The sequence below is a fragment of the Pleurodeles waltl genome, chromosome 7 (assembly GCF_031143425.1).
Source record: "Pleurodeles waltl isolate 20211129_DDA chromosome 7, aPleWal1.hap1.20221129, whole genome shotgun sequence".
NCBI classification, from domain to species: Eukaryota; Metazoa; Chordata; class Amphibia; order Caudata; family Salamandridae; genus Pleurodeles; species Pleurodeles waltl.
In genome coordinates, this window is record NC_090446.1 from 11,350,513 (window position 1) to 11,377,575 (window position 27,063).

Below are 27,063 nucleotides of genomic sequence, written 5' to 3' on the forward strand. Positions count from 1 at the left end.
GGGCCTCAGCAAAGCCTTCGGAATACTTGTGGATTGGCAGGAGTGCCTATATTTGTTTTTTGAGAAGCACCTTGCCAGTGCAAAGGATTGCTGAGGAAGAGGAAGGAGAGAGCGGAATGACTGGAGCCAGTGAGGTTGCCTGTGAAGACATGAAGGGCTATGTTGAAAGGGGCACCGCTTGCAGAGCCAAGTAGTCGTTACCAAGTGGTTAAGGCGATGGAATAGATATCATTTGGCGTCTCCACGAGTATGTTCAAATCCTGCCGACTACGTCAGATGAAATTTTTGGGATTCCTCTTCAGGGCCTCCTGCGTGGGAGAACAAGGGAGCAGCCTCTATGCAAAGCAGTCAGTAAAACAGAATATGAAGCAAAGACCATTAAAGCCACAGAAGAAAGATATGAACCCAGGCCAAATGCATCCTGCTCCCCCTCCCTCACCTGTCAGGCACTAGTCTGCAGAGAAACTGAACGCGCCCACTCTCCTCCAAGGAGAATTCAGCTCAGGAAACGCCTAGCCACAGGCCCTAGATTGGACGAGGCACTTCTTTTCATACCTGTAAAGACCAACCCGTCTCTCTGTGGAGTCCATTCATGGCCTCCAAGACAGAAGTTTTGCAATGGTGCCTATCGTGGCTGCCATCTCCCTGACGTTAAAGCTACCACCTCTTTCGGCCTGATTTTTTTCCCCCGTCTCAAAACATGAACATACAAGGAGTGCTAATTTCACATGCATGCTTGCTTTTAGCTTGAGACGCTTTAGAAAGTCTTCTGTGGAATAGGAATGATGTATAGGAGAGCAGGGAAAATGGTCCAGTGAACGGAAAGAAAAAAGACTACGGATGCAGGTAAAGTGCCCTGTTGAGATTCACTTGTGTGGGTAGTTGTGGCTGAGTGGTTAAGGCGATGGACTAGAAATCCATTGGGGTATCCCCGCGCAGGTTCGAATCCTGCCAACTACGCTGTCCCTTTTGTGAACAGTATTTTCCCATAATTCTTTGAAATACCTTTTGGCATAAATGCGGGCTCCAAAAGCAGGACTAATAGGGTCAGCGTCCTGGGAGGGCTCAAACTTTTGCCATTGTGGCCTTCCTCTCTAGAAAAGGACTGCTTCTGTCCAGAGGCTAGACCGCCAGCAGAAATAGAAACGAGCCACGTTGAAAATGGTCCATAGCGTTAAGCAAGTAGTTGTGGCCGAGTGGTTAATGCGATGGACTTGAAATCCATTGGGGTCTCCCCGCGTAGGTTCAAATCCTGCCGACTACGTGCTACTTCACCTTTGGTGATATTTTATACTTCATATTAAATGGCATCTGCACAAGCAGGCCGAATATAGCTATCACTCTCAATAGAGCTAAGGAAGGCGAAACACTGGGCAGGGAATGGGATCAAAAGAGTAGCCGGAGAAGGCATGAGACTACCTGTCTGGCACTCCTGCCACTTGTGCACCCCAGCTGTCGAGAAGACACATGTCGAGTAATAGCCAAGGAGATTGGGAAAGAACTTCAGTTATCATCTCGCCAGTAAGTTCCATCTGAGGTATCAGATGCATGAAGGAAGTAGCCTTATTGGGGCGTCTGACAGTGTCATTATTTTCCTAAAGTGTCATAACTGCATTCTTTTACAACCTCCTTTTTGCTTTTCTCTGGCCAGGAACATGAACTTTATAATAGTGCCTTTGAGTCACGTCAGTATGCAGGTATGGACCGAGTGTGTTTTTTGCGGTAGAACGGATAGGCAAAGATGGGAAGGCAGTGGAGCAAAGTGAACTGAGGGAAAGAAAAAGACTGCTGTGAGAGTGAGAACCTCAGCTTAAGTGGCAGCTACCCCTCGTGAGTAGTCGTGGCCGAGTGGTTAAGGCGATGGACTTGAAATCCATTGGGGTGTCCCCGCGCAGGTTCAAATCCTGCCGACTACGTCGGTGCTCTTTCACAATGATGTGTTAGGTTTTTCCTTGGATGCCTCCTTTCCCAGGAATAAGCATGTATTATTCAACAACGTTGAGAGCACAGGTAAAACAAAGACAAGAATGTGAAACAATGCACTGTGCAATGCCAGCATGAAAACTCTCAAGGAGTACGCTGCCCAGGCCTACAGCTTCTCAGACACTGTATCTGTCTATTTTGGGGAGCTGCAGAGAAGCCTTGCCTGTGCTTTTCGAGCCTGCTGTCTGGGGTGAGTGCCTGGATAAATTGTTGTTGGGAAGGACAAGGCAGCTAGCTCCTCTACAGGGGTCAATTTAGGAGGTTGGTGGGAAGCACAGGAAGGGGCAGGAAGGAAGCTCTCTGCTGTTGCTTCTCGGCCTAGGCAGAGCTGCAGGTGTGGTTAAAAAGGATTGGCGTTTGGCCAGGTCCCAGACCACAGTGCAACCTAGGGCAACAAGAGAGGTGAGGCTACTGAGGCCCTTACCCTGAGCCTTCTGACCCCACCGCCCCTTTGGCCCCGATCGGCCAAAACCTCTCTATAAGGGCTAAAGGTGATTATTATATATGCCTGAGTAACTTAGGGTCCCTCGCATAAATGGACTCCTGCTGAAGGAGCTCGCCTTTGCTTTGGGACTGGCCCAACACGGCCTTGCTCTCCTCAACAAACCTGCCACCAGCCAGGAGGCTGAATGGCTTGCAGAAGGACACTCCCAGGTATGCCCAAGCACTTCATTTGCATAGAGACTACCCTCTCTTGGGCCCGCCTCCACTCACCTATTAAGTAATGTGGCTAGAATATCAAGACAGAAAGAGGAGCAGGGCCTGACAGCCTTTCAAAGGCTCAACTGAGGTGCTGGGCTGACGGCTGGGATCACCAAAGCCTGGGATGACTCCAATATGGAAGCAGAAGCCTTAGGGCAAACAAAGGTCAGCAGTTGATGTGCTGTAAAGAAGAAGGGCTGCAGAGGGCCTCAGCAAAGCCTTCGGAATACTTGTGGATTGGCAGGAGTGCCTATATTTGTTTTTTGAGAAGCACCTTGCCAGTGCAAAGGATTGCTGAGGAAGAGGAAGGAGCAGAGCGGAATGACAGGAGCCAGTGAGGTTGCCTGTGAAGACATGAAGGGCTATGTTGAAAGGGGCACCGCTTGCAGAGCCAAGTAGTCGTTACCAAGTGGTTAAGGCGATGGACTAGATATCATTTGGCGTCTCCACGAGTATGTTCAAATCCTGCCGACTACGTCAGATGACATTTTTGGGATTCCTCTTCAGGGCCTCCTGCGTGGGAGAACAAGGGAGCAGCCTCTATGCAAAGCAGTCAGTAAAACAGAATATGAAGCAAAGACCATTAAAGCCACAGAAGAAAGATATGAACCCAGGCCAAATGCATCCTGCTCCCCCTCCCTCACCTGTCAGGCACTAGTCTGCAGAGAAACTGAACGCGCCCACTCTCCTCCAAGGAGAATTCAGCTCAGGAAACGCCTAGCCACAGGCCCTAGATTGGACGAGGCACTTCTTTTCATACCTGTAAAGACCAACCCGTCTCTCTGTGGAGTCCATTCATGGCCTCCAAGACAGAAGTTTTGCCATGGTGACTATCGTGGCTGCCATCTCCCTGACGTTAAAGCTACCACCTCTTCCGGCCTGATTTTTTTCCCCCGTCTCAAAACATGAACATACAAGGAGTGCTAATTTCACATGCATGCCTGCTTTTAGCTTGAGACGCTTTAGAAAGTCTTCTGTGGAATAGGAATGATGTATAGGAGAGCAGGGAAAATGGTACAGTGAACGGAAAGAAAAAAGACTACGGATGGAGGTAAAGTGCCCTGTTGAGATTCACTTGTGGGGGTAGTTGTGGCCGAGTGGTTAAGGCGATGGACTAGAAATCCATTGGGGTATCCCCGCGCAGGTTCGAATCTTGCCAACTACGCTGTCCCTTTTGTGAACAGTATTTTCCCATAATTCTTTGAAATACCTTCTGGCATAAATGCGGGCTCCAAAAGCAGGACTAATAGGGTCAGCGGCCTGGGAGGGCTCAAACTTTTGCCATTGTGGCCTTCCTCTCTAGAAAAGGACTGCTTCTGTCCAGAGGCTAGACCGCCAGCAGAAATAGAAACGAGCTACGTTGAAAATGGACCATACCTTTAAGCAAGTAGTCGTGGCCGTGTGGTTAAGGCAATGGACTTGAAATCCATTGGGGTCTCCCCGCGTAGGTTCAAATCCTGCCGACTACGTGCTACTTCACCTTTGGTGATATTTTATACTTCATATTAAATGGCATCTGCACAAGCAGGCCGAATATAGCTATCACTCTCAATAGAGCTAAGGAAGGCGAAACACTGGGCAGGGAATGGGATCAAAAGAGTGGCCGGAGAAGGCATGAGACTACCTGTCTGGCACTCCTGCCACTTGTGCACCCAAGCTGTCGACAAGACACATGTCGAGTAATAGCCAAGGAGATTGGGAAAGAACTTCAGTTATCATCTCGCCAGTAAGTTCCATCTGAGGTATCAGATGCATGAAGGAAGTAGCCTTATTGGGGCGTCTGACAGTGTCATTATTTTCCTAAAGTGTCATAACTGCATTCTTTTACAACCTCCTTTTTGCTTTTCTCTGGCCAGGAACATGAACTTTATAATAGTGCCTTTGAGTCACGTCAGTATGCAGGTATGGACCGAGTGTGTTTTTTGCAGTAGAACGGATAGGCAAAGATGGGAAGGCAGTGGAGCAGAGTGAACTGAGGGAAAGAAAAAGACTGCTGTGAGAGTGAGAACCTCAGCTTAAGTGGCAGCCACCCCTCGTGAGTAGTCGAGGCCGAGTGGTTAAGGCGATGGACTCGAAATCCATTGGGGTGTCCCCGCGCAGGTTCAAATCCTGCCGACTACGTCGGTGCTCTTTCACAATGATGTGTTAGGTTTTTCCTTGGATGCCTCCTTTCCCAGGAATAAGCATGTATTATTCAACAACGTTGAGAGCACAGGTAAAACAAAGACAAGAATGTGAAACAATGCACTGTGCAATGCCAGCATGAAAACTCTCAAGGAGTACGCTGCCCAGGCCTGCAGCTTCTCAGACACTGTATCTGTCTATTTTGGGGAGCTGCAGAGAAGCCTTGCCTGTGCTTTTCGAGCCTGCTGTCTGGGGTGAGTGCCTGGATAAATTGTTGTTGGGAAGGACAAGGCAGCTAGCTCCTCTACAGGGGTCAATTTAGGAGGTTGGTGGGAAGCACAGGAAGGGGCAGGAAGGAAGCTCTCTGCTGTTGCTTCTCGGCCTAGGCAGAGCTGCAGGTGTGGTTAAAAAGGATTGGCGTTTGGCCAGGTCCCAGACCACAGTGCAACCTAGGGCAACAAGAGAGGTGAGGCTACTGAGGCCCTTACCCTGAGCCTTCTGACCCCACCGCCCCTTTGGCCACGATCGGCCACGATCGGCCAAAACCTCTCTATAAGGGCTAAAGGTGATTATTATATATGCCTGAGTAACTTAGGGTCCCTCGCATAAATGGACTCCTGCTGAAGGAGCTCGCCTTTGCTTTGGGACTGGCCCAACACGGCCTTGCTCTCCTCAACAAACCTGCCACCAGCCAGGAGGCTGAATGGCTTGCAGAAGGACACTCCCAGGTATGCCCAAGCACTTCATTTGCATAGAGACTACCCTCTCTTGGGCCCGCCTCCACTCACCTATTAAGTAATGTGGCTAGAATATCAAGACAGAAAGAGGAGCAGGGCCTGACAGCCTTTCAAAGGCTCAACTGAGGTGCTGGGCTGACGGCTGGGATCACCAAAGCCTGGGATGACTCCAATATGGAAGCAGAAGCCTTAGGGCAAACAAAGGTCAGCAGTTGTTGTGCTGTAAAGAAGAAGGGCTGCAGAGGGCCTCAGCAAAGCCTTCGGAATACTTGTGGATTGGCAGGAGTGCCTATATTTGTTTTTTGAGAAGCACCTTGCCAGTGCAAAGGATTGCTGAGGAAGAGGAAGGAGAGAGCGGAATGACTGGAGCCAGTGAGGTTGCCTGTGAAGACATGAAGGGCTATGTTGAAAGGGGCACCGCTTGCAGAGCCAAGTAGTCGTTACCAAGTGGTTAAGGCGATGGAATAGATATCATTTGGCGTCTCCACGAGTATGTTCAAATCCTGCCGACTACGTCAGATGAAATTTTTGGGATTCCTCTTCAGGGCCTCCTGCGTGGGAGAACAAGGGAGCAGCCTCTATGCAAAGCAGTCAGTAAAACAGAATATGAAGCAAAGACCATTAAAGCCACAGAAGAAAGATATGAACCCAGGCCAAATGCATCCTGCTCCCCCTCCCTCACCTGTCAGGCACTAGTCTGCAGAGAAACTGAACGCGCCCACTCTCCTCCAAGGAGAATTCAGCTCAGGAAACGCCTAGCCACAGGCCCTAGATTGGACGAGGCACTTCTTTTCATACCTGTAAAGACCAACCCGTCTCTCTGTGGAGTCCATTCATGGCCTCCAAGACAGAAGTTTTGCAATGGTGCCTATCGTGGCTGCCATCTCCCTGACGTTAAAGCTACCACCTCTTTCGGCCTGATTTTTTTCCCCCGTCTCAAAACATGAACATACAAGGAGTGCTAATTTCACATGCATGCTTGCTTTTAGCTTGAGACGCTTTAGAAAGTCTTCTGTGGAATAGGAATGATGTATAGGAGAGCAGGGAAAATGGTCCAGTGAACGGAAAGAAAAAAGACTACGGATGCAGGTAAAGTGCCCTGTTGAGATTCACTTGTGTGGGTAGTTGTGGCTGAGTGGTTAAGGCGATGGACTAGAAATCCATTGGGGTATCCCCGCGCAGGTTCGAATCCTGCCAACTACGCTGTCCCTTTTGTGAACAGTATTTTCCCATAATTCTTTGAAATACCTTTTGGCATAAATGCGGGCTCCAAAAGCAGGACTAATAGGGTCAGCGTCCTGGGAGGGCTCAAACTTTTGCCATTGTGGCCTTCCTCTCTAGAAAAGGACTGCTTCTGTCCAGAGGCTAGACCGCCAGCAGAAATAGAAACGAGCCACGTTGAAAATGGTCCATAGCGTTAAGCAAGTAGTTGTGGCCGAGTGGTTAATGCGATGGACTTGAAATCCATTGGGGTCTCCCCGCGTAGGTTCAAATCCTGCCGACTACGTGCTACTTCACCTTTGGTGATATTTTATACTTCATATTAAATGGCATCTGCACAAGCAGGCCGAATATAGCTATCACTCTCAATAGAGCTAAGGAAGGCGAAACACTGGGCAGGGAATGGGATCAAAAGAGTAGCCGGAGAAGGCATGAGACTACCTGTCTGGCACTCCTGCCACTTGTGCACCCCAGCTGTCGAGAAGACACATGTCGAGTAATAGCCAAGGAGATTGGGAAAGAACTTCAGTTATCATCTCGCCAGTAAGTTCCATCTGAGGTATCAGATGCATGAAGGAAGTAGCCTTATTGGGGCGTCTGACAGTGTCATTATTTTCCTAAAGTGTCATAACTGCATTCTTTTACAACCTCCTTTTTGCTTTTCTCTGGCCAGGAACATGAACTTTATAATAGTGCCTTTGAGTCACGTCAGTATGCAGGTATGGACCGAGTGTGTTTTTTGCGGTAGAACGGATAGGCAAAGATGGGAAGGCAGTGGAGCAAAGTGAACTGAGGGAAAGAAAAAGACTGCTGTGAGAGTGAGAACCTCAGCTTAAGTGGCAGCTACCCCTCGTGAGTAGTCGTGGCCGAGTGGTTAAGGCGATGGACTTGAAATCCATTGGGGTGTCCCCGCGCAGGTTCAAATCCTGCCGACTACGTCGGTGCTCTTTCACAATGATGTGTTAGGTTTTTCCTTGGATGCCTCCTTTCCCAGGAATAAGCATGTATTATTCAACAACGTTGAGAGCACAGGTAAAACAAAGACAAGAATGTGAAACAATGCACTGTGCAATGCCAGCATGAAAACTCTCAAGGAGTACGCTGCCCAGGCCTACAGCTTCTCAGACACTGTATCTGTCTATTTTGGGGAGCTGCAGAGAAGCCTTGCCTGTGCTTTTCGAGCCTGCTGTCTGGGGTGAGTGCCTGGATAAATTGTTGTTGGGAAGGACAAGGCAGCTAGCTCCTCTACAGGGGTCAATTTAGGAGGTTGGTGGGAAGCACAGGAAGGGGCAGGAAGGAAGCTCTCTGCTGTTGCTTCTCGGCCTAGGCAGAGCTGCAGGTGTGGTTAAAAAGGATTGGCGTTTGGCCAGGTCCCAGACCACAGTGCAACCTAGGGCAACAAGAGAGGTGAGGCTACTGAGGCCCTTACCCTGAGCCTTCTGACCCCACCGCCCCTTTGGCCCCGATCGGCCAAAACCTCTCTATAAGGGCTAAAGGTGATTATTATATATGCCTGAGTAACTTAGGGTCCCTCGCATAAATGGACTCCTGCTGAAGGAGCTCGCCTTTGCTTTGGGACTGGCCCAACACGGCCTTGCTCTCCTCAACAAACCTGCCACCAGCCAGGAGGCTGAATGGCTTGCAGAAGGACACTCCCAGGTATGCCCAAGCACTTCATTTGCATAGAGACTACCCTCTCTTGGGCCCGCCTCCACTCACCTATTAAGTAATGTGGCTAGAATATCAAGACAGAAAGAGGAGCAGGGCCTGACAGCCTTTCAAAGGCTCAACTGAGGTGCTGGGCTGACGGCTGGGATCACCAAAGCCTGGGATGACTCCAATATGGAAGCAGAAGCCTTAGGGCAAACAAAGGTCAGCAGTTGATGTGCTGTAAAGAAGAAGGGCTGCAGAGGGCCTCAGCAAAGCCTTCGGAATACTTGTGGATTGGCAGGAGTGCCTATATTTGTTTTTTGAGAAGCACCTTGCCAGTGCAAAGGATTGCTGAGGAAGAGGAAGGAGCAGAGCGGAATGACAGGAGCCAGTGAGGTTGCCTGTGAAGACATGAAGGGCTATGTTGAAAGGGGCACCGCTTGCAGAGCCAAGTAGTCGTTACCAAGTGGTTAAGGCGATGGACTAGATATCATTTGGCGTCTCCACGAGTATGTTCAAATCCTGCCGACTACGTCAGATGACATTTTTGGGATTCCTCTTCAGGGCCTCCTGCGTGGGAGAACAAGGGAGCAGCCTCTATGCAAAGCAGTCAGTAAAACAGAATATGAAGCAAAGACCATTAAAGCCACAGAAGAAAGATATGAACCCAGGCCAAATGCATCCTGCTCCCCCTCCCTCACCTGTCAGGCACTAGTCTGCAGAGAAACTGAACGCGCCCACTCTCCTCCAAGGAGAATTCAGCTCAGGAAACGCCTAGCCACAGGCCCTAGATTGGACGAGGCACTTCTTTTCATACCTGTAAAGACCAACCTGTCTCTCTGTGGAGTCCATTCATGGCCTCCAAGACAGAAGTTTTGCCATGGTGACTATCGTGGCTGCCATCTCCCTGACGTTAAAGCTACCACCTCTTCCGGCCTGATTTTTTTCCCCCGTCTCAAAACATGAACATACAAGGAGTGCTAATTTCACATGCATGCCTGCTTTTAGCTTGAGACGCTTTAGAAAGTCTTCTGTGGAATAGGAATGATGTATAGGAGAGCAGGGAAAATGGTACAGTGAACGGAAAGAAAAAAGACTACGGATGGAGGTAAAGTGCCCTGTTGAGATTCACTTGTGGGGGTAGTTGTGGCCGAGTGGTTAAGGCGATGGACTAGAAATCCATTGGGGTATCCCCGCGCAGGTTCGAATCTTGCCAACTACGCTGTCCCTTTTGTGAACAGTATTTTCCCATAATTCTTTGAAATACCTTCTGGCATAAATGCGGGCTCCAAAAGCAGGACTAATAGGGTCAGCGGCCTGGGAGGGCTCAAACTTTTGCCATTGTGGCCTTCCTCTCTAGAAAAGGACTGCTTCTGTCCAGAGGCTAGACCGCCAGCAGAAATAGAAACGAGCTACGTTGAAAATGGACCATACCTTTAAGCAAGTAGTCGTGGCCGTGTGGTTAAGGCAATGGACTTGAAATCCATTGGGGTCTCCCCGCGTAGGTTCAAATCCTGCCGACTACGTGCTACTTCACCTTTGGTGATATTTTATACTTCATATTAAATGGCATCTGCACAAGCAGGCCGAATATAGCTATCACTCTCAATAGAGCTAAGGAAGGCGAAACACTGGGCAGGGAATGGGATCAAAAGAGTGGCCGGAGAAGGCATGAGACTACCTGTCTGGCACTCCTGCCACTTGTGCACCCAAGCTGTCGACAAGACACATGTCGAGTAATAGCCAAGGAGATTGGGAAAGAACTTCAGTTATCATCTCGCCAGTAAGTTCCATCTGAGGTATCAGATGCATGAAGGAAGTAGCCTTATTGGGGCGTCTGACAGTGTCATTATTTTCCTAAAGTGTCATAACTGCATTCTTTTACAACCTCCTTTTTGCTTTTCTCTGGCCAGGAACATGAACTTTATAATAGTGCCTTTGAGTCACGTCAGTATGCAGGTATGGACCGAGTGTGTTTTTTGCAGTAGAACGGATAGGCAAAGATGGGAAGGCAGTGGAGCAGAGTGAACTGAGGGAAAGAAAAAGACTGCTGTGAGAGTGAGAACCTCAGCTTAAGTGGCAGCCACCCCTCGTGAGTAGTCGAGGCCGAGTGGTTAAGGTGATGGACTCGAAATCCATTGGGGTGTCCCCGCGCAGGTTCAAATCCTGCCGACTACGTCGGTGCTCTTTCACAATGATGTGTTAGGTTTTTCCTTGGATGCCTCCTTTCCCAGGAATAAGCATGTATTATTCAACAACGTTGAGAGCACAGGTAAAACAAAGACAAGAATGTGAAACAATGCACTGTGCAATGCCAGCATGAAAACTCTCAAGGAGTACGCTGCCCAGGCCTGCAGCTTCTCAGACACTGTATCTGTCTATTTTGGGGAGCTGCAGAGAAGCCTTGCCTGTGCTTTTCGAGCCTGCTGTCTGGGGTGAGTGCCTGGATAAATTGTTGTTGGGAAGGACAAGGCAGCTAGCTCCTCTACAGGGGTCAATTTAGGAGGTTGGTGGGAAGCACAGGAAGGGGCAGGAAGGAAGCTCTCTGCTGTTGCTTCTCGGCCTAGGCAGAGCTGCAGGTGTGGTTAAAAAGGATTGGCGTTTGGCCAGGTCCCAGACCACAGTGCAACCTAGGGCAACAAGAGAGGTGAGGCTACTGAGGCCCTTACCCTGAGCCTTCTGACCCCACCGCCCCTTTGGCCACGATCGGCCACGATCGGCCAAAACCTCTCTATAAGGGCTAAAGGTGATTATTATATATGCCTGAGTAACTTAGGGTCCCTCGCATAAATGGACTCCTGCTGAAGGAGCTCGCCTTTGCTTTGGGACTGGCCCAACACGGCCTTGCTCTCCTCAACAAACCTGCCACCAGCCAGGAGGCTGAATGGCTTGCAGAAGGACACTCCCAGGTATGCCCAAGCACTTCATTTGCATAGAGACTACCCTCTCTTGGGCCCGCCTCCACTCACCTATTAAGTAATGTGGCTAGAATATCAAGACAGAAAGAGGAGCAGGGCCTGACAGCCTTTCAAAGGCTCAACTGAGGTGCTGGGCTGACGGCTGGGATCACCAAAGCCTGGGATGACTCCAATATGGAAGCAGAAGCCTTAGGGCAAACAAAGGTCAGCAGTTGTTGTGCTGTAAAGAAGAAGGGCTGCAGAGGGCCTCAGCAAAGCCTTCGGAATACTTGTGGATTGGCAGGAGTGCCTATATTTGTTTTTTGAGAAGCACCTTGCCAGTGCAAAGGATTGCTGAGGAAGAGGAAGGAGAGAGCGGAATGACTGGAGCCAGTGAGGTTGCCTGTGAAGACATGAAGGGCTATGTTGAAAGGGGCACCGCTTGCAGAGCCAAGTAGTCGTTACCAAGTGGTTAAGGCGATGGAATAGATATCATTTGGCGTCTCCACGAGTATGTTCAAATCCTGCCGACTACGTCAGATGAAATTTTTGGGATTCCTCTTCAGGGCATCCTGCGTGGGAGAACAAGGGAGCAGCCTCTATGCAAAGCAGTCAGTAAAACAGAATATGAAGCAAAGACCATTAAAGCCACAGAAGAAAGATATGAACCCAGGCCAAATGCATCCTGCTCCCCCTCCCTCACCTGTCAGGCACTAGTCTGCAGAGAAACTGAACGCGCCCACTCTCCTCCAAGGAGAATTCAGCTCAGGAAACGCCTAGCCACAGGCCCTAGATTGGACAAGGCACTTCTTTTCATACCTGTAAAGACCAACCCGTCTCTCTGTGGAGTCCATTCATGGCCTCCAAGACAGAAGTTTTGCCATGGTGCCTATCGTGGCTGCCATCTCCCTGACGTTAAAGCTACCACCTCTTTCGGCCTGATTTTTTTCCCCCGTCTCAAAACATGAACATACAAGGAGTGCTAATTTCACATGCATGCCTGCTTTTAGCTTGAGACGCTTTAGAAAGTCTTCTGTGGAATAGGAATGATGTATAGGAGAGCAGGGAAAATGGTCCAGTGAACGGAAAGAAAAAAGACTACGGATGGAGGTAAAGTGCCCTGTTGAGATTCACTTGTGTGGGTAGTTGTGGCTGAGTGGTTAAGGCGATGGACTAGAAATCCATTGGGGTATCCCCGCGCAGGTTCGAATCCTGCCAACTACGCTGTCCCTTTTGTGAACAGTATTTTCCCATAATTCTTTGAAATACCTTTTGGCATAAATGCGGGCTCCAAAAGCAGGACTAATAGGGTCAGCGTCCTGGGAGGGCTCAAACTTTTGCCATTGTGGCCTTCCTCTCTAGAAAAGGACTGCTTCTGTCCAGAGGCTAGACCGCCAGCAGAAATAGAAACGAGCCACGTTGAAAATGGTCCATAGCGTTAAGCAAGTAGTTGTGGCCGAGTGGTTAAGGCGATGGACTTGAAATCCATTGGGGTCTCCCCGCGTAGGTTCAAATCCTGCCGACTACGTGCTACTTCACCTTTGGTGATATTTTATACTTCATATTAAATGGCATCTGCACAAGCAGGCCGAATATAGCTATCACTCTCAATAGAGCTAAGGAAGGCGAAACACTGGGCAGGGAATGGGATCAAAAGAGTGGCCGGAGAAGGCATGAGACTACCTGTCTGGCACTCCTGCCACTTGTGCACCCCAGCTGTCGAGAAGACACATGTCGAGTAATAGCCAAGGAGATTGGGAAAGAACTTCAGTTATCATCTCGCCAGTAAGTTCCATCTGAGGTATCAGATGCATGAAGGAAGTAGCCTTATTGGGGCGTCTGACAGTGTCATTATTTTCCTAAAGTGTCATAACTGCATTCTTTTACAACCTCCTTTTTGCTTTTCTCTGGCCAGGAACATGAACTTTATAATAGTGCCTTTGAGTCACGTCAGTATGCAGGTATGGACCGAGTGTGTTTTTTGCAGTAGAACGGATAGGCAAAGATGGGAAGGCAGTGGAGCAGAGTGAACTGAGGGAAAGAAAAAGACTGCTGTGAGAGTGAGAACCTCAGCTTAAGTGGCAGCCACCCCTCGTGAGTAGTCGTGGCCGAGTGGTTAAGGTGATGGACTCGAAATCCATTGGGTTGTCCCCGCGCAGGTTCAAATCCTGCCGACTACGTCGGTGCTCTTTCACAATGATGTGTTAGGTTTTTCCTTGGATGCCTCCTTTCCCAGGAATAAGCATGTATTATTCAACAACGTTGAGAGCACAGGTAAAACAAAGACAAGAATGTGAAACAATGCACTGTGCAATGCCAGCATGAAAACTCTCAAGGAGTACGCTGCCCAGGCCTACAGCTTCTCAGACACTGTATCTGTCTATTTTGGGGAGCTGCAGAGAAGCCTTGCCTGTGCTTTTCGAGCCTGCTGTCTGGGGTGAGTGCCTGGATAAATTGTTGTTGGGAAGGACAAGGCAGCTAGCTCCTCTACAGGGGTCAATTTAGGAGGTTGGTGGGAAGCACAGGAAGGAAGCTCTCTGCTGTTGCTTCTCGGCCTAGGCAGAGCTGCAGGTGTGGTTAAAAAGGATTGGCGTTTGGCCAGGTCCCAGACCACAGTGCAACCTAGGGCAACAAGAGAGGTGAGGCTACTGAGGCCCTTACCCTGAGCCTTCTGACCCCACCGCCCCTTTGGCCCCGATCGGCCAAAACCTCTCTATAAGGGCTAAAGGTGATTATTATATATGCCTGAGTAACTTAGGGTCCCTCGCATAAATGGACTCCTGCTGAAGGAGCTCGCCTTTGCTTTGGGACTGGCCCAACACGGCCTTGCTCTCCTCAACAAACCTGCCACCAGCCAGGAGGCTGAATGGCTTGCAGAAGGACACTCCCAGGTATGCCCAAGCACTTCATTTGCATAGAGACTACCCTCTCTTGGGCCCGCCTCCACTCACCTATTAAGTAATGTGGCTAGAATATCAAGACAGAAAGAGGAGCAGGGCCTGACAGCCTTTCAAAGGCTCAACTGAGGTGCTGGGCTGACGGCTGGGATCACCAAAGCCTGGGATGACTCCAATATGGAAGCAGAAGCCTTAGGGCAAACAAAGGTCAGCAGTTGATGTGCTGTAAAGAAGAAGGGCTGCAGAGGGCCTCAGCAAAGCCTTCGGAATACTTGTGGATTGGCAGGAGTGCCTATATTTGTTTTTTGAGAAGCACCTTGCCAGTGCAAAGGATTGCTGAGGAAGAGGAAGGAGCAGAGCGGAATGACAGGAGCCAGTGAGGTTGCCTGTGAAGACATGAAGGGCTATGTTGAAAGGGGCACCGCTTGCAGAGCCAAGTAGTCGTTACCAAGTGGTTAAGGCGATGGACTAGATATCATTTGGCGTCTCCACGAGTATGTTCAAATCCTGCCGACTACGTCAGATGACATTTTTGGGATTCCTCTTCAGGGCCTCCTGCGTGGGAGAACAAGGGAGCAGCCTCTATGCAAAGCAGTCAGTAAAACAGAATATGAAGCAAAGACCATTAAAGCCACAGAAGAAAGATATGAACCCAGGCCAAATGCATCCTGCTCCCCCTCCCTCACCTGTCAGGCACTAGTCTGCAGAGAAACTGAACGCGCCCACTCTCCTCCAAGGAGAATTCAGCTCAGGAAACGCCTAGCCACAGGCCCTAGATTGGACGAGGCACTTCTTTTCATACCTGTAAAGACCAACCTGTCTCTCTGTGGAGTCCATTCATGGCCTCCAAGACAGAAGTTTTGCCATGGTGACTATCGTGGCTGCCATCTCCCTGACGTTAAAGCTACCACCTCTTCCGGCCTGATTTTTTTCCCCCGTCTCAAAACATGAACATACAAGGAGTGCTAATTTCACATGCATGCCTGCTTTTAGCTTGAGACGCTTTAGAAAGTCTTCTGTGGAATAGGAATGATGTATAGGAGAGCAGGGAAAATGGTACAGTGAACGGAAAGAAAAAAGACTACGGATGGAGGTAAAGTGCCCTGTTGAGATTCACTTGTGGGGGTAGTTGTGGCCGAGTGGTTAAGGCGATGGACTAGAAATCCATTGGGGTATCCCCGCGCAGGTTCGAATCTTGCCAACTACGCTGTCCCTTTTGTGAACAGTATTTTCCCATAATTCTTTGAAATACCTTCTGGCATAAATGCGGGCTCCAAAAGCAGGACTAATAGGGTCAGCGGCCTGGGAGGGCTCAAACTTTTGCCATTGTGGCCTTCCTCTCTAGAAAAGGACTGCTTCTGTCCAGAGGCTAGACCGCCAGCAGAAATAGAAACGAGCTACGTTGAAAATGGACCATACCTTTAAGCAAGTAGTCGTGGCCGTGTGGTTAAGGCAATGGACTTGAAATCCATTGGGGTCTCCCCGCGTAGGTTCAAATCCTGCCGACTACGTGCTACTTCACCTTTGGTGATATTTTATACTTCATATTAAATGGCATCTGCACAAGCAGGCCGAATATAGCTATCACTCTCAATAGAGCTAAGGAAGGCGAAACACTGGGCAGGGAATGGGATCAAAAGAGTGGCCGGAGAAGGCATGAGACTACCTGTCTGGCACTCCTGCCACTTGTGCACCCAAGCTGTCGACAAGACACATGTCGAGTAATAGCCAAGGAGATTGGGAAAGAACTTCAGTTATCATCTCGCCAGTAAGTTCCATCTGAGGTATCAGATGCATGAAGGAAGTAGCCTTATTGGGGCGTCTGACAGTGTCATTATTTTCCTAAAGTGTCATAACTGCATTCTTTTACAACCTCCTTTTTGCTTTTCTCTGGCCAGGAACATGAACTTTATAATAGTGCCTTTGAGTCACGTCAGTATGCAGGTATGGACCGAGTGTGTTTTTTGCAGTAGAACGGATAGGCAAAGATGGGAAGGCAGTGGAGCAGAGTGAACTGAGGGAAAGAAAAAGACTGCTGTGAGAGTGAGAACCTCAGCTTAAGTGGCAGCCACCCCTCGTGAGTAGTCGAGGCCGAGTGGTTAAGGCGATGGACTCGAAATCCATTGGGGTGTCCCCGCGCAGGTTCAAATCCTGCCGACTACGTCGGTGCTCTTTCACAATGATGTGTTAGGTTTTTCCTTGGATGCCTCCTTTCCCAGGAATAAGCATGTATTATTCAACAACGTTGAGAGCACAGGTAAAACAAAGACAAGAATGTGAAACAATGCACTGTGCAATGCCAGCATGAAAACTCTCAAGGAGTACGCTGCCCAGGCCTGCAGCTTCTCAGACACTGTATCTGTCTATTTTGGGGAGCTGCAGAGAAGCCTTGCCTGTGCTTTTCGAGCCTGCTGTCTGGGGTGAGTGCCTGGATAAATTGTTGTTGGGAAGGACAAGGCAGCTAGCTCCTCTACAGGGGTCAATTTAGGAGGTTGGTGGGAAGCACAGGAAGGGGCAGGAAGGAAGCTCTCTGCTGTTGCTTCTCGGCCTAGGCAGAGCTGCAGGTGTGGTTAAAAAGGATTGGCGTTTGGCCAGGTCCCAGACCACAGTGCAACCTAGGGCAACAAGAGAGGTGAGGCTACTGAGGCCCTTACCCTGAGCCTTCTGACCCCACCGCCCCTTTGGCCACGATCGGCCACGATCGGCCAAAACCTCTCTATAAGGGCTAAAGGTGATTATTATATATGCCTGAGTAACTTAGGGTCCCTCGCATAAATGGACTCCTGCTGAAGGAGCTCGCCTTTGCTTTGGGACTGGCCCAACACGGCCTTGCTCTCCTCAACAAACCTGCCACCAGCCAGGAGGCTGAATGGCTTGCAGAAGGACACTCCCAGGTATGCCCAAGCACTTCATTTGCATAGAGACTACCCTCTCTTGGGCCCGCCTCCACTCACCTATTAAGTAATGTGGCTAGAATATCAAGACAGAAAGAGGAGCAGGGCCTGACAGCCTTTCAAAGGCTCAACTGAGGTGCTGGGCTGACGGCTGGGATCACCAAAGCCTGGGATGACTCCAATATGGAAGCAGAAGCCTTAGGGCAAACAAAGGTCAGCAGTTGTTGTGCTGTAAAGAAGAAGGGCTGCAGAGGGCCTCAGCAAAGCCTTCGGAATACTTGTGGATTGGCAGGAGTGCCTATATTTGTTTTTTGAGAAGCACCTTGCCAGTGCAAAGGATTGCTGAGGAAGAGGAAGGAGAGAGCGGAATGACTGGAGCCAGTGAGGTTGCCTGTGAAGACATGAAGGGCTATGTTGAAAGGGGCACCGCTTGCAGAGCCAAGTAGTCGTTACCAAGTGGTTAAGGCGATGGAATAGATATCATTTGGCGTCTCCACAAGTATGTTCAAATCCTGCCGACTACGTCAGATGACATTTTTGGGATTCCTCTTCAGGGCCTCCTGCGTGGGAGAACAAGGGAGCAGCCTCTATGCAAAGCAGTCAGTAAAACAGAATATGAAGCAAAGACCATTAAAGCCACAGAAGAAAGATATGAACCCAGGCCAAATGCATCCTGCTCCCCCTCCCTCACCTGTCAGGCACTAGTCTGCAGAGAAACTGAACGCGCCCACTCTCCTCCAAGGAGAATTCAGCTCAGGAAACGCCTAGCCACAGGCCCTAGATTGGACGAGGCACTTCTTTTCATACCTGTAAAGACCAACCCGTCTCTCTGTGGAGTCCATTCATGGCCTCCAAGACAGAAGTTTTGCCATGGTGCCTATCGTGGCTGCCATCTCCCTGACGTTAAAGCTACCACCTCTTTCGGCCTGATTTTTTTCCCCCGTCTCAAAACATGAACATACAAGAAGTGCTAATTTCACATGCATGCCTGCTTTTAGCTTGAGACGCTTTAGAAAGTCTTCTGTGGAATAGGAATGATGTATAGGAGAGCAGGGAAAATGGTCCAGTGAACGGAAAGAAAAAAGACTACGGATGGAGGTAAAGTGCCCTGTTGAGATTCACTTGTGGGGGTAGTTGTGGCTGAGTGGTTAAGGCGATGGACTAGAAATCCATTGGGGTATCCCCATGCAGGTTCGATTCCTGCCAACTACGCTGTCCCTTTTGTGAACAGTATTTTCCCATAATTCTTTGAAATACCTTTTGGCATAAATGCGGGCTCCAAAAGCAGGACTAATAGGGTCAGCGGCCTGGGAGGGCTCAAACTTTTGCCATTGTGGCCTTCCTCTCTAGAAAAGGACTGCTTCTGTCCAGAGGCTAGACCGCCAGCAGAAATAGAAACGAGCTACGTTGAAAATGGACCATAGCTTTAAGCAAGTAGTTGTGGCCGAGTGGTTAAGGCGATGGACTTGAAATCCATTGGGGTCTCCCCGCGTAGGTTCAAATCCTGCCGACTACGTGCTACTTCACCTTTGGTGATATTTTATACTTCATATTAAATGGCATCTGCACAAGCAGGCCGAATATAGCTATCACTCTCAATAGAGCTAAGGAAGGCGAAACACTGGGCAGGGAATGGGATCAAAAGAGTGGCCGGAGAAGGCATGAGACTACCTGTCTGGCACTCCTGCCACTTGTGCACCCCAGCTGTCGAGAAGACACATGTCGAGTAATAGCCAAGGAGATTGGGAAAGAACTTCAGTTATCATCTCGCCAGTAAGTTCCATCTGAGGTATCAGATGCATGAAGGAAGTAGCCTTATTGGGGCGTCTGACAGTGTCATTATTTTCCTAAAGTGTCATAACTGCATTCTTTTACAACCTCCTTTTTGCTTTTCTCTGGCCAGGAACATGAACTTTATAATAGTGCCTTTGAGTCACGTCAGTATGCAGGTATGGACCGAGTGTGTTTTTTGCAGTAGAACGGATGGGCAAAGATGGGAAGGCAGTGGAGCAGAGTGAACTGAGGGAAAGAAAAAGACTGCTGTGAGAGTGAGAACCTCAGCTTAAGTGGCAGCCACCCCTCGTGAGTAGTCGTGGCCGCGTGGTTAAGGCGATGGACTCGAAATCCATTGGGGTGTCCCCGCGCAGGTTCAAATCCTGCCGACTACGTCGGTGCTCTTTCACAATGATGTGTTAGGTTTTTCCTTGGATGCCTCCTTTCCCAGGAATAAGCATGTATTATTCAACAACGTTGAGAGCACAGGTAAAACAAAGACAAGAATGTGAAACAATGCACTGTGCAATGCCAGCATGAAAACTTTCAAGGAGTACGCTGCCCAGGCCTACAGCTTCTCAGACACTGTATCTGTCTATTTTGGGGAGCTGCAGAGAAGCCTTGCCTGTGCTTTTCGAGCCTGCTGTCTGGGGTGAGTGCCTGGATAAATTGTTGTTGGGAAGGACAAGGCAGCTAGCTCCTCTACAGGGGTCAATTTAGGAGGTTGGTGGGAAGCATAGGAAGGGGCAGGAAGGAAGCTCTCTGCTGTTGCTTCTCGGCCTAGGCAGAGCTGCAGGTGTGGTTAAAAAGGATTGGCGTTTGGCCAGGTCCCAGACCACAGTGCAACCTAGGGCAACAAGAGAGGTGAGGCTACTGAGGCCCTTACCCTGAGCCTTCTGACCCCACCGCCCCTTTGGCCACGATCGGCCACGATCGGCCAAAACCTCTCTATAAGGGCTAAAGGTGATTATTATATATGCCTGAGTAACTTAGGGTCCCTCGCATAAATGGACTCCTGCTGAAGGAGCTCGCCTTTGCTTTGGGACTGGCCCAACACGGCCTTGCTCTCCTCAACAAACCTGCCACCAGCCAGGAGGCTGAATGGCTTGCAGAAGGACACTCCCAGGTATGCCCAAGCACTTCATTTGCATAGAGACTACCCTCTCTTGGGCCCGCCTCCACTCACCTATTAAGTAATGTGGCTAGAATATCAAGACAGAAAGAGGAGCAGGGCCTGACAGCCTTTCAAAGGCTCAACTGAGGTGCTGGGCTGACGGCTGGGATCACCAAAGCCTGGGATGACTCCAATATGGAAGCAGAAGCCTTAGGGCAAACAAAGGTCAGCAGTTGTTGTGCTGTAAAGAAGAAGGGCTGCAGAGGGCCTCAGCAAAGCCTTCGGAATACTTGTGGATTGGCAGGAGTGCCTATATTTGTTTTTTGAGAAGCACCTTGCCAGTGCAAAGGATTGCTGAGGAAGAGGAAGGAGAGAGCGGAATGACTGGAGCCAGTGAGGTTGCCTGTGAAGACATGAAGGGCTATGTTGAAAGGGGCACCGCTTGCAGAGCCAAGTAGTCGTTACCAAGTGGTTAAGGCGATGGAATAGATATCATTTGGCGTCTCCACGAGTATGTTCAAATCCTGCCGACTACGTCAGATGACATTTTTGGGATTCCTCTTCAGGGCCTCCTGCGTGGGAGAACAAGGGAGCAGCCTCTATGCAAAGCAGTCAGTAAAACAGAATATGAAGCAAAGACCATTAAAGCCACAGAAGAAAGATATGAACCCAGGCCAAATGCATCCTGCTCCCCCTCCCTCACCTGTCAGGCACTAGTCTGCAGAGAAACTGAACGCGCCCACTCTCCTCCAAGGAGAATTCAGCTCAGGAAACGCCTACCACAGGCCCTAGATTGGACGAGGCACTTCTTTTCATACCTGTAAAGACCAACCCGTCTCTCTGTGGAGTCCATTCATGGCCTCCAAGACAGAAGTTTTGCCATGGTGCCTATCGTGGCTGCCATCTCCCTGACGTTAAAGCTACCACCTCTTTCGGCCTGATTTTTTTCCCCCGTCTCAAAACATGAACATACAAGGAGTGCTAATTTCACATGCATGCCTGCTTTTAGCTTGAGACGCTTTAGAAAGTCTTCTGTGGAATAGGAATGATGTATAGGAGAGCAGGGAAAATGGTCCAGTGAACGGAAAGAAAAAAGACTACGGATGGAGGTAAAGTGCCCTGTTGAGATTCACTTGTGTGGGTAGTTGTGGCTGAGTGGTTAAGGCGATGGACTAGAAATCCATTGGGGTATCCCCGTGCAGGTTCGAATCCTGCCAACTACGCTGTCCCTTTTGTGAACAGTATTTTCCCATAATTCTTTGAAATACCTTTTGGCATAAATGCGGGCTCCAAAAGCAGGACTAATAGGGTCAGCGGCCTGGGAGGGCTCAAACTTTTGCCATTGTGGCCTTCCTCTCTAGAAAAGGACTGCTTCTGTCCAGAGGCTAGACCGCCAGCAGAAATAGAAACGAGCTACGTTGAAAATGGACCATAGCTTTAAGCAAGTAGTTGTGGCCGAGTGGTTAAGGCGATGGACTTGAAATCCATTGGGGTCTCCCCGCGTAGGTTCAAATCCTGCCGACTACGTGCTACTTCACCTTTGGTGATATTTTATACTTCATATTAAATGGCATCTGCACAAGCAGGCCGAATATAGCTATCACTCTCAATAGAGCTAAGGAAGGCGAAACACTGGGCAGGGAATGGGATCAAAAGAGTGGCCGGAGAAGGCATGAGACTACCTGTCTGGCACTCCTGCCACTTGTGCACCCCAGCTGTCGAGAAGACACATGTCGAGTAATAGCCAAGGAGATTGGGAAAGAACTTCAGTTATCATCTCGCCAGTAAGTTCCATCTGAGGTATCAGATGCATGAAGGAAGTAGCCTTATTGGGGCGTCTGACAGTGTCATTATTTTCCTAAAGTGTCATAACTGCATTCTTTTACAACCTCCTTTTTGATTTTCTCTGGCCAGGAACATGAACTTTATAATAGTGCCTTTGAGTCACGTCAGTATGCAGGTATGGACCGAGTGTATTTTTTGCAGTAGAACGGATAGGCAAAGATGGGAAGGCAGTGGAGCAGAGTGAACTGAGGGAAAGAAAAAGACTGCTGTGAGAGTGAGAACCTCAGCTTAAGTGGCAGCCACCCCTCGTGAGTAGTCATGGCCGAGTGGTTAAGGCGATGGACTCGAAATCCATTGGGGTGTCCCCGCGCAGGTTCAAATCCTGCCGACTACGTCGGTGCTCTTTCACAATGATGTGTTAGGTTTTTCCTTGGATGCCTCCTTTCCCAGGAATAAGCATGTATTATTCAACAACGTTGAGAGCACAGGTAAAACAAAGACAAGAATGTGAAACAATGCACTGTGCAATGCCAGCATGAAAACTCTCAAGGAGTACGCTGCCCAGGCCTACAGCTTCTCAGACACTGTATCTGTCTATTTTGGGGAGCTGCAGAGAAGCCTTGCCTGTGCTTTTCGAGCCTGCTGTCTGGGGTGAGTGCCTGGATAAATTGTTGTTGGGAAGGACAAGGCAGCTAGCTCCTCTACAGGGGTCAATTTAGGAGGTTGGTGGGAAGCACAGGAAGGGGCAGGAAGGAAGCTCTCTGCTGTTGCTTCTCGGCCTAGGCAGAGCTGCAGGTGTGGTTAAAAAGGATTGGCGTTTGGCCAGGTCCCAGACCACAGTGCAACCTAGGGCAACAAGAGAGGTGAGGCTACTGAGGCCCTTACCCAGAGCCTTCTGACCCCACCGCCCCTTTGGCCCCAATCGGCCAAAACCTCTCTATAAGGGCTAAAGGTGATTATTATATATGCCTGAGTAACTTAGGGTCCCTCGCATAAATGGACTCCTGCTGAAGGAGCTCGCCTTTGCTTTGGGACTGGCCCAACACGGCCTTGCTCTCCTCAACAAACCTGCCACCAGCCAGGAGGCTGAATGGCTTGCAGAAGGACACTCCCAGGTATGCCCAAGCACTTCATTTGCATAGAGACTACCCTCTCTTGGGCCCGCCTCCACTCACCTATTAAGTAATGTGGCTAGAATATCAAGACAGAAAGAGGAGCAGGGCCTGACAGCCTTTCAAAGGCTCAACTGAGGTGCTGGGCTGACGGCTGGGATCACCAAAGCCTGGGATGACTCCAATATGGAAGCAGAAGCCTTAGGGCAAACAAAGGTCAGCAGTTGATGTGCTGTAAAGAAGAAGGGCTGCAGAGGGCCTCAGCAAAGCCTTCGGAATACTTGTGGATTGGCAGGAGTGCCTATATTTGTTTTTTGAGAAGCACCTTGCCAGTGCAAAGGATTGCTGAGGAAGAGGAAGGAGCAGAGCGGAATGACAGGAGCCAGTGAGGTTGCCTGTGAAGACATGAAGGGCTATGTTGAAAGGGGCACCGCTTGCAGAGCCAAGTAGTCGTTACCAAGTGGTTAAGGCGATGGACTAGATATCATTTGGCGTCTCCACGAGTATGTTCAAATCCTGCCGACTACGTCAGATGACATTTTTGGGATCCCTCTTCAGGGCCTCCTGCGTGGGAGAACAAGGGAGCAGCCTCTATGCAAAGCAGTCAGTAAAACAGAATATGAAGCAAAGACCATTAAAGCCACAGAAGAAAGATATGAACCCAGGCCAAATGCATCCTGCTCCCCCTCCCTCACCTGTCAGGCACTAGTCTGCAGAGAAACTGAACGCGCCCACTCTCCTCCAAGGAGAATTCAGCTCAGGAAACGCCTAGCCACAGGCCCTAGATTGGACGAGGCACTTCTTTTCATACCTGTAAAGACCAACCCGTCTCTCTGTGGAGTCCATTCATGGCCTCCAAGACAGAAGTTTTGCCAAGGTGACTATCGTGGCTGCCATCTCCCTGACGTTAAAGCTACCACCTCTTCCGGCCTGATTTTTTTCCCCCGTCTCAAAACATGAACATACAAGGAGTGCTAATTTCACATGCATGCCTGCTTTTAGCTTGAGACGCTTTAGAAAGTCTTCTGTGGAATAGGAATGATGTATAGGAGAGCAGGGAAAATGGTACAGTGAACGGAAAGAAAAAAGACTACGGATGGAGGTAAGGTGCCCTGTTGAGATTCACTTGTGGGGGTAGTTGTGGCCGAGTGGTTAAGGCGATGGACTAGAAATCCATTGGGGTATCCCCGCGCAGGTTCGAATCTTGCCAACTACGCTGTCCCTTTTGTGAACAGTATTTTCCCATAATTCTTTGAAATACCTTCTGGCATAAATGTGGGCTCCAAAAGCAGGACTAATAGGGTCAGCGGCCTGGGAGGGCTCAAACTTTTGCCATTGTGGCCTTCCTCTCTAGAAAAGGACTGCTTCTGTCCAGAGGCTAGACCGCCAGCAGAAATAGAAACGAGCTACGTTGAAAATGGACCATACCTTTAAGCAAGTAGTCGTGGCCGTGTGGTTAAGGCAATGGACTTGAAATCCATTGGGGTCTCCCCGCGTAGGTTCAAATCCTGCCGACTACGTGCTACTTCACCTTTGGTGATATTTTATACTTCATATTAAATGGCATCTGCACAAGCAGGCCGAATATAGCTATCACTCTCAATAGAGCTAAGGAAGGCGAAACACTGGGCAGGGAATGGGATCAAAAGAGTGGCCGGAGAAGGCATGAGACTACCTGTCTGGCACTCCTGCCACTTGTGCACCCAAGCTGTCGAGAAGACACGTCGAGTAATAGCCAAGGAGATTGGGAAAGAACTTCAGTTATCATCTCGCCAGTAAGTTCCATCTGAGGTATCAGATGCATGAAGGAAGTAGCCTTATTGGGGCGTCTGACAGTGTCATTATTTTCCTAAAGTGTCATAACTGCATTCTTTTACAACCTCCTTTTTGCTTTTCTCTGGCCAGGAACATGAACTTTATAATAGTGCCTTTGAGTCACGTCAGTATGCAGGTATGGACCGAGTGTGTTTTTTGCAGTAGAACGGATAGGCAAAGATGGGAAGGCAGTGGAGCAGAGTGAACTGAGGGAAAGAAAAAGACTGCTGTGAGAGTGAGAACCTCAGCTTAAGTGGCAGCCACCCCTCGTGAGTAGTTGTGGCCGAGTGGTTAAGGCGATGGACTCGAAATCCATTGGGGTGTCCCCGCGCAGGTTCAAATCCTGCCGACTACGTCGGTGCTCTTTCACAATGATGTGTTAGCTTTTTCCTTGGATGCCTCCTTTCCCAGGAATAAGCATGTATTATTCAACAACGTTGAGAGCACAGGTAAAACAAAGACAAGAATGTGAAACTGTGCAATGCCAGCATGAAAACTCTCAAGGAGTACGCTGCCCAGGCCTACAGCTTCTCAGACACTGTATCTGTCTATTTTGGGGAGCTGCAGAGAAGCCTTGCCTGTGCTTTTCGAGCCTGCTGTCTGGGGTGAGTGCCTGGATAAATTGTTGTTGGGAAGGACAAGGCAGCTAGCTCCTCTACAGGGGTCAATTTAGGAGGTTGGTGGGAAGCACAGGAAGGGGCAGGACGGAAGCTCTCTGCTGTTGCTTCTCGGCCTAGGCAGAGCTGCAGGTGTGGTTAAAAAGGATTGGCGTTTGGCCAGGTCCCAGACCACAGTGCAACCTAGGGCAACAAGAGAGGTGAGGCTACTGAGGCCCTTACCCTGAGCCTTCTGACCCCACCGCCCCTTTGGCCCCGATCGGCCAAAACCTCTCTATAAGGGCTAAAGGTGATTATTATATATGCCTGAGTAACTTAGGGTCCCTCGCATAAATGGACTCCTGCTGAAGGAGCTCGCCTTTGCTTTGGGACTGGCCCAACACGGCCTTGCTCTCCTCAACAAACCTGCCACCAGCCAGGAGGCTGAATGGCTTGCAGAAGGACACTCCCAGGTATGCCCAAGCACTTCATTTGCATAGAGACTACCCTCTCTTGGGCCCGCCTCCACTCACCTATTAAGTAATGTGGCTAGAATATCAAGACAGAAAGAGGAGCAGGGCCTGACAGCCTTTCAAAGGCTCAACTGAGGTGCTGGGCTGACGGCTGGGATCACCAAAGCCTGGGATGACTCCAATATGGAAGCAGAAGCCTTAGGGCAAACAAAGGTCAGCAGTTGATGTGCTGTAAAGAAGAAGGGCTGCAGAGGGCCTCAGCAAAGCCTTCGGAATACTTGTGGATTGGCAGGAGTGCCTATATTTGTTTTTTGAGAAGCACCTTGCCAGTGCAAAGGATTGCTGAGGAAGAGGAAGGAGCAGAGCGGAATGACAGGAGCCAGTGAGGTTGCCTGTGAAGACATGAAGGGCTATGTTGAAAGGGGCACCGCTTGCAGAGCCAAGTAGTCGTTACCAAGTGGTTAAGGCGATGGACTAGATATCATTTGGCGTCTCCACGAGTATGTTCAAATCCTGCCGACTACGTCAGATGACATTTTTGGGATTCCTCTTCAGGGCCTCCTGCGTGGGAGAACAAGGGAGCAGCCTCTATGCAAAGCAGTCAGTAAAACAGAATATGAAGCAAAGACCATTAAAGCCACAGAAGAAAGATATGAACCCAGGCCAAATGCATCCTGCTCCCCCTCCCTCACCTGTCAGGCACTAGTCTGCAGAGAAACTGAACGCGCCCACTCTCCTCCAAGGAGAATTCAGCTCAGGAAATGCCTAGCCACAGGCCCTAGATTGGACGAGGCACTTCTTTTCATACCTGTAAAGACCAACCCGTCTCTCTGTGGAGTCCATTCATGGCCTCCAAGACAGAAGTTTTGCCATGGTGACTATCGTGGCTGCCATCTCCCTGACGTTAAAGCTACCACCTCTTCCGGCCTGATTTTTTTCCCCCGTCTCAAAACATGAACATACAAGGAGTGCTAATTTCACATGCATGCTTGCTTTTAGCTTGAGACGCTTTAGAAAGTCTTCTGTGGAATAGGAATGATGTATAGGAGAGCAGGGAAAATGGTACAGTGAACGGAAAGAAAAAAGACTACGGATGGAGGTAAAGTGCCCTGTTGAGATTCACTTGTGGGGGTAGTTGTGGCCGAGTGGTTAAGGCAATGGACTAGAAATCCATTGGGGTATCCCCGCGCAGGTTCGAATCCTGCCAACTACGCTGTCCCTTTTGTGAACAGTATTTTCCCATAATTCTTTGAAATACCTTCTGGCATAAATGCGGGCTCCAAAAGCAGG

General features: G+C 49.5%; 28 non-coding genes across 28 annotated transcripts; all 28 read left to right on the forward strand.

The window, feature by feature from the left end:
• Positions 1 to 878: 878 nt before the first annotated feature.
• Positions 879 to 960, forward strand: TRNAS-AGA (transfer RNA serine (anticodon AGA)). Its single transcript has one exon. It is a non-coding gene; the product is annotated as a tRNA-Ser (tRNA).
• A 222-nt stretch (positions 961 to 1,182) lies between these two features.
• Positions 1,183 to 1,264, forward strand: TRNAS-UGA (transfer RNA serine (anticodon UGA)). The gene has a single exon. It is a non-coding gene; the product is annotated as a tRNA-Ser (tRNA).
• Positions 1,265 to 1,834: 570 nt separating this feature from the next.
• On the forward strand, positions 1,835 to 1,916 carry TRNAS-UGA (transfer RNA serine (anticodon UGA)). The gene has a single exon. It is a non-coding gene; the product is annotated as a tRNA-Ser (tRNA).
• Positions 1,917 to 3,768: 1,852 nt separating this feature from the next.
• Positions 3,769 to 3,850, forward strand: TRNAS-AGA (transfer RNA serine (anticodon AGA)). The gene has a single exon. It is a non-coding gene; the product is annotated as a tRNA-Ser (tRNA).
• A 222-nt stretch (positions 3,851 to 4,072) lies between these two features.
• TRNAS-UGA (transfer RNA serine (anticodon UGA)) lies at positions 4,073 to 4,154 on the forward strand. Its single transcript has one exon. It is a non-coding gene; the product is annotated as a tRNA-Ser (tRNA).
• A 570-nt stretch (positions 4,155 to 4,724) lies between these two features.
• Positions 4,725 to 4,806, forward strand: TRNAS-CGA (transfer RNA serine (anticodon CGA)). Its single transcript has one exon. It is a non-coding gene; the product is annotated as a tRNA-Ser (tRNA).
• Positions 4,807 to 6,667: 1,861 nt separating this feature from the next.
• Positions 6,668 to 6,749, forward strand: TRNAS-AGA (transfer RNA serine (anticodon AGA)). Its single transcript has one exon. It is a non-coding gene; the product is annotated as a tRNA-Ser (tRNA).
• Positions 6,750 to 6,971: 222 nt separating this feature from the next.
• On the forward strand, positions 6,972 to 7,053 carry TRNAS-UGA (transfer RNA serine (anticodon UGA)). Its single transcript has one exon. It is a non-coding gene; the product is annotated as a tRNA-Ser (tRNA).
• Positions 7,054 to 7,623: 570 nt separating this feature from the next.
• Positions 7,624 to 7,705, forward strand: TRNAS-UGA (transfer RNA serine (anticodon UGA)). Its single transcript has one exon. It is a non-coding gene; the product is annotated as a tRNA-Ser (tRNA).
• A 1,852-nt stretch (positions 7,706 to 9,557) lies between these two features.
• TRNAS-AGA (transfer RNA serine (anticodon AGA)) lies at positions 9,558 to 9,639 on the forward strand. Its single transcript has one exon. It is a non-coding gene; the product is annotated as a tRNA-Ser (tRNA).
• Positions 9,640 to 9,861: 222 nt separating this feature from the next.
• Positions 9,862 to 9,943, forward strand: TRNAS-UGA (transfer RNA serine (anticodon UGA)). Its single transcript has one exon. It is a non-coding gene; the product is annotated as a tRNA-Ser (tRNA).
• A 570-nt stretch (positions 9,944 to 10,513) lies between these two features.
• Positions 10,514 to 10,595, forward strand: TRNAS-CGA (transfer RNA serine (anticodon CGA)). The gene has a single exon. It is a non-coding gene; the product is annotated as a tRNA-Ser (tRNA).
• Positions 10,596 to 12,456: 1,861 nt separating this feature from the next.
• TRNAS-AGA (transfer RNA serine (anticodon AGA)) lies at positions 12,457 to 12,538 on the forward strand. The gene has a single exon. It is a non-coding gene; the product is annotated as a tRNA-Ser (tRNA).
• Positions 12,539 to 12,760: 222 nt separating this feature from the next.
• TRNAS-UGA (transfer RNA serine (anticodon UGA)) lies at positions 12,761 to 12,842 on the forward strand. Its single transcript has one exon. It is a non-coding gene; the product is annotated as a tRNA-Ser (tRNA).
• Positions 12,843 to 13,412: 570 nt separating this feature from the next.
• TRNAS-CGA (transfer RNA serine (anticodon CGA)) lies at positions 13,413 to 13,494 on the forward strand. The gene has a single exon. It is a non-coding gene; the product is annotated as a tRNA-Ser (tRNA).
• Positions 13,495 to 15,336: 1,842 nt separating this feature from the next.
• TRNAS-AGA (transfer RNA serine (anticodon AGA)) lies at positions 15,337 to 15,418 on the forward strand. Its single transcript has one exon. It is a non-coding gene; the product is annotated as a tRNA-Ser (tRNA).
• A 222-nt stretch (positions 15,419 to 15,640) lies between these two features.
• Positions 15,641 to 15,722, forward strand: TRNAS-UGA (transfer RNA serine (anticodon UGA)). The gene has a single exon. It is a non-coding gene; the product is annotated as a tRNA-Ser (tRNA).
• A 570-nt stretch (positions 15,723 to 16,292) lies between these two features.
• Positions 16,293 to 16,374, forward strand: TRNAS-CGA (transfer RNA serine (anticodon CGA)). The gene has a single exon. It is a non-coding gene; the product is annotated as a tRNA-Ser (tRNA).
• A 1,861-nt stretch (positions 16,375 to 18,235) lies between these two features.
• TRNAS-AGA (transfer RNA serine (anticodon AGA)) lies at positions 18,236 to 18,317 on the forward strand. The gene has a single exon. It is a non-coding gene; the product is annotated as a tRNA-Ser (tRNA).
• A 222-nt stretch (positions 18,318 to 18,539) lies between these two features.
• On the forward strand, positions 18,540 to 18,621 carry TRNAS-UGA (transfer RNA serine (anticodon UGA)). Its single transcript has one exon. It is a non-coding gene; the product is annotated as a tRNA-Ser (tRNA).
• A 570-nt stretch (positions 18,622 to 19,191) lies between these two features.
• TRNAS-CGA (transfer RNA serine (anticodon CGA)) lies at positions 19,192 to 19,273 on the forward strand. The gene has a single exon. It is a non-coding gene; the product is annotated as a tRNA-Ser (tRNA).
• Positions 19,274 to 21,133: 1,860 nt separating this feature from the next.
• On the forward strand, positions 21,134 to 21,215 carry TRNAS-AGA (transfer RNA serine (anticodon AGA)). Its single transcript has one exon. It is a non-coding gene; the product is annotated as a tRNA-Ser (tRNA).
• Positions 21,216 to 21,437: 222 nt separating this feature from the next.
• On the forward strand, positions 21,438 to 21,519 carry TRNAS-UGA (transfer RNA serine (anticodon UGA)). Its single transcript has one exon. It is a non-coding gene; the product is annotated as a tRNA-Ser (tRNA).
• Positions 21,520 to 22,089: 570 nt separating this feature from the next.
• On the forward strand, positions 22,090 to 22,171 carry TRNAS-CGA (transfer RNA serine (anticodon CGA)). Its single transcript has one exon. It is a non-coding gene; the product is annotated as a tRNA-Ser (tRNA).
• A 1,852-nt stretch (positions 22,172 to 24,023) lies between these two features.
• TRNAS-AGA (transfer RNA serine (anticodon AGA)) lies at positions 24,024 to 24,105 on the forward strand. Its single transcript has one exon. It is a non-coding gene; the product is annotated as a tRNA-Ser (tRNA).
• Positions 24,106 to 24,327: 222 nt separating this feature from the next.
• TRNAS-UGA (transfer RNA serine (anticodon UGA)) lies at positions 24,328 to 24,409 on the forward strand. Its single transcript has one exon. It is a non-coding gene; the product is annotated as a tRNA-Ser (tRNA).
• A 568-nt stretch (positions 24,410 to 24,977) lies between these two features.
• Positions 24,978 to 25,059, forward strand: TRNAS-CGA (transfer RNA serine (anticodon CGA)). The gene has a single exon. It is a non-coding gene; the product is annotated as a tRNA-Ser (tRNA).
• Positions 25,060 to 26,904: 1,845 nt separating this feature from the next.
• TRNAS-AGA (transfer RNA serine (anticodon AGA)) lies at positions 26,905 to 26,986 on the forward strand. Its single transcript has one exon. It is a non-coding gene; the product is annotated as a tRNA-Ser (tRNA).
• Positions 26,987 to 27,063: the final 77 nt, after the last annotated feature.